This window comes from Marmota marmota, unplaced genomic scaffold (genome assembly GCF_001458135.2).
Source record: "Marmota marmota marmota unplaced genomic scaffold, marMar, whole genome shotgun sequence".
NCBI lineage: Eukaryota > Metazoa > Chordata > Mammalia > Rodentia > Sciuridae > Marmota > Marmota marmota.
The window spans coordinates 28,211,453-28,215,996 of NW_026000019.1; positions in this window are offsets into that span (position 1 = coordinate 28,211,453).

Genomic DNA, 4,544 nt, shown 5'->3' on the forward strand with positions numbered 1-4,544 from the left:
CCCACCCCAGCCCCCAGCTTCTTCCCACTCTCCCCTCTCCCTGCCCCACCCTGATTACCAGGATAGCCCCGGCTCTGCTGATCCAAACCCGTTCCCAGCTGCCTCGTCTGTAATTACCCAGCTTGCCAGGGGCAGAGACGAGCACGGAACACCTCATTTCCAAAGGGCCCCACCGCAGAGGCCTCCTTCTCCTCTACTCTAAGCAGGGTGCAGGAAACAGATGCAGAGATGCTCCCTGGCCCACTGCAGTTCTATCCAGGTCACAGCAGAGGTGGTGACAGGGGGCTGCCCAAGCAGGATAAAGAAGGGGTGGGCTCCAGGGCACAGAGTGTGAGTGGGATTGGCTCCCAGGCTCTTCCTTCACCTCTGCTGCCCAGATCTCACCATGCCCAGGACTGCCCACCTGCAAAGGGTCAGAGGAGACCTTGCACCTCAATTCAGAAGGAGGAGAAGTGATCCAGGAAAACAAAGAGAAAGGTAGAGGCCCACAGGAGGGAGCTCAGGGAAGAGGAAAGGGCAAGGTAAAAAAGATTCTGAGCAGCAGCACGCCTGTAACCTAGCAGCTCTGCTCAGGAGGCTGGGCCAGGAGGCTGAGGCAGGAAGGTTGCAAGTTCAAGGCCCAGGAAGACTCTCTATCAAAATTTTAAAAGTTTTTATAAAGGGCTGAGAAGAGGAAGAATATCACAGCCTCTCTGCTCCCCTAAATCCTTCCCTCAAAATAAACAAATAAATAAAACCTCCCAGTCTACCAACCCTAAAGGACACAAAGAAGGAAAGGGGTCATTAACTTTGTTTGATAGTTAGGAAAATTGCAGTCAAATCCCTATTTCATACTTCAGGATCCAGCAATACCAAACACCCCATTTTCCTTCTTGCTCATGTTTAGCCTCTACCATCAGTGCCTGTCTCTGCTCCCTCTATGGCTGCCTGACTGTCATAAATAAGCCTGGAATCAGAAGAGCCGGGGCTTACAATCCGGCTGAAGTATATCCATACGATGGAATATTACTCAGCCATGAAAACGGGTGAAGTACTGATTCATGCTACATGTTACAATGTGGATGAACCTTAAAAAGACTTTGCTAAGCGAAGGAAGCCAGACACAAAAGGTCACATATTTTATGACTCCATTTATGTGAAATATTCGGAACAGGTAACTCCACAGAGATTGTAACTCTTGCAGATTGATGGTTATCAGGGACTTGGGCACAGGGAACAGGGAGCAATAACTTAATGGAGATAAGATTCCTTTGGGGATGATAAAATGTGGAGACTAGATGGAGGGGATGGTGTACAACACTGAATGTACTACATGCCACTGAATTATTCACTTTAAAATGGTTAATTTTATGTTAATTTTATGAATGTTGCCTGATTTTTTAAAAAATCCAGCTAAGGGCATACATATCTCCCTGACAAACCATCCTAGGACCAAGCACTCTCTCCCTTACCATAGCCAGAGTCCACGCCATCCCACCTAACATTTACTGAGTGCTTCCTCTGTGCCAAGTATTATGCAAAGGACATTTCATCTCGTGATCCTAAGAGGTGGGGCCTCCTATGAACTCCATTTAGCAGACGAGGCTTCAAAAAGTTACCCATTTCGTCTGAAGTCACAGAATCAAGAAGCAGCAGTGCCTGAATTTAAAGGCAAATCCAAGAAAAGAGGCCACAAGGGAACCTGGGATTCCTGGGGACTGGCCAGTCTGGGCTTGGAGGACGGTGCTTTAAGATACCTCAGAGGCTGAGGAATGGGGTTTAATAACTTGCCCAAGGTCACAGTGCTATTAAGGACTAATTCCAACCAACTCTGTCTGACTCCTCCCTTTGGCCTCACGGTGTGGGGAGATCCAAGGGAAGAACACACCAAGGAAAAGACTGGAGTCCCTAAAACTCAGAGGGGATAGGAGAGCTTCCTATCTCTCCCCTCGGATGAGCAAAAAGAAGTCTGTCCTACTCTAAGGCCAAGGAAAAGGGAACCCTTCCTCACACCTAGAAAACTCCGATGAGCAATAGGAGGCACACCGGAGACTTGCCCAGGAAGAATCAGAGGAAATATCAGACAGGAGCCAGACAATGGTAAGGAGGGGCCAATGTGGTCACTGGCTCCCAATCTGGAAGTACTTTCTAAAAGGGCACTTCCTATTGTCTAACCATAACTCCTCCTTCTTGGAAGACAATCCCCACCAGTACATCTACCATACATGGGGTGATGGTATAAAGAGCAAATACGTATAGTACCACCAAAAAGCCAGGGGACGTCATCTTAGGGGCAAGTGCCTTGCTAGCCCCGAGAACCCTGACCATCAGATAAGTGTGCGGTTTGAAGGAATCATTCATTAAAAAAATCTGGTCTTTTCCTCCTCCTATCCCTAGTCCTAACGTTTTCTGTTCCCCACTACTCTTATCCCCAGGCCTTAGGTAGAGGTAGGAAGCCCCAAAGGAACATTCCATTGCACATGTTCATAGAGGAGACATTCCAATTCCAATTGCCCAGAGACCCTAATGGGCATGTGCCATCACATTCTCAGTTCTTAAAACTGGGTGTCTCAAAATAACCCCTGGCAGCAAGAGCCAAATGGCTCAGAGGATGTAATGGAGAAATTAAGGCATACAATGAGGGAGCATCACCTAAAAGAGATGTCCAGCCCTTCCTTCCTTTCACCCCCAAATCAGACAAGAGAAAAAAGGGAAAAGAGTATCTGCTGCTTTTCTGGGGAGAGGACATCCACTTCCAGATCACAGCTGACACCCCACCATACCATCAAGGAATGAATACAGACCCCTTTCCCACCACACCAACACCAGCCCTGTTTCAAGCTCAGGTCTGACACCATCCCAGTCATGCTTCTCAACAGGGAAAAGGGAAACTGCATGATAAACACACACACACACACACACACACACACTTGAAGAAATACCTCCTCCCAAACCCCAAGGAGGAGGGAATCCAAATGATCCCCTCCTGGTCTCAAGGCTCCAAGTATGCTTCTTCCACATCAAAATCCAGACTCCTCAGGAACTTTAGGATCCTAAAGACAGGACAGAGTTGGAGCACAATCTCCAGGACGGCTTTCCAGGAGGACTGTGGCCTGAGAAGGCTGCACAACAGAGAAGTCAAGTGTGCAGTCTTTCCAAGCAGAGAACCCAACCTATGACTATGGGGGACAGAATTCCTCTTACTTTTTTTTCTGACTCCTCCAAATCTCCAAATTCCTCTAGGACTCCTACCAGAACCCCCAGTTCCCTGTTCCTCACAAGACACACCTTCTTCCAGAAAAACTACCTCCCAAAACAGACACTTCAGGAGACCCTATCAGATACTCAGGCAGTACCCTTGAACATAGGTAGGGCTATGCAAGAAGCCTCAGGATCCTGCAGAGAGCCTTCCTGTGGGCTTTCTGCCAGGAAAATCTGCCTGCAGAGACAAGAGGTACCCCCAACACACATTTAGAAAAAGCAGCACACATGGATACCCATCAACACAGGTCACACACAAGAGAACACAGATTCATTCACTCACGCCCCTTCCTGGTACACAGGTGCACACGTACCTACCCATATATATTCCATTCAGCTATTACACACCCACCTTCCTTAGCATCTCTTTTCTGTAAGCCCCTCTCCCAGCACAATCCGGATACACACACACACACACACACACACACACACACACACACTACACACACCCCTTCCCCTGTGTATATACATAAATATACACCCAAACGTACAGCAGGCAGATGCATGGTCAATCGTTCCCTGACCACACACACACTCAAGCACAGAAAAACACCTACACATCCAAACCCAGGGGCCCACCTGCAGGAACACGCAGCACGTCAAAGCGTGCACACACACAAAAACAAAGAATCATGCACACTGATCCTCCACCAACCGTTTAAAAGTCACTAAAGCAGGGCCCCTCAAGGGGTAAACAGGAGTGGGGTCCCTTCGGCCCCCAAGCACCGTGCCCGGGTTTCCAGCTGCCAGCCCCCTCCTCGGGCTGCACACACACCTCCTCTGGGGTCTCGGGCCAGTTCCCCAGACTCCACTCTGCATCTGAACGCATACCTACCCCCACCGCTCCCCACACTCCTGAGGTGTGCATGCACCCCTCAACACCCTCGCTTCCAATGCCTCCGATCCTCCCACCGCCTCTCCCCCCACCGCCTTCCCCCCACCTCCAACACACGCTCCTAGTCTCCAGCTTCAACCGGCTCCCCTGGGATCATTAAGGCCCCCGCCTGGGCCCCGGGCCCAGGAAAGTCCCCGGCTCTCCAGGCCTGGGCTCCGGCCCCCCTCCCAACGCGCCCCTTCCCCTCCCCAAAGTTGGGGGGTACTCCGCCGTGCGGTGGGGAGAGTAGACCGGAAGGGGGGCTGCCCCGGGCCCCCCTTCCCCCATGAGCCACCCCGCTCGCGCCAGGGCCGGGCACCCCCTGGCCCCTGGCATGATTGTCCTCCGGTTCTGCTGCTGCTGCTGTCTTTTTTTCTTTCTTTCTTTCTTGCCTTTTTTTTTTTCCTGCAAACTTTGCCCGCGCCCCCGC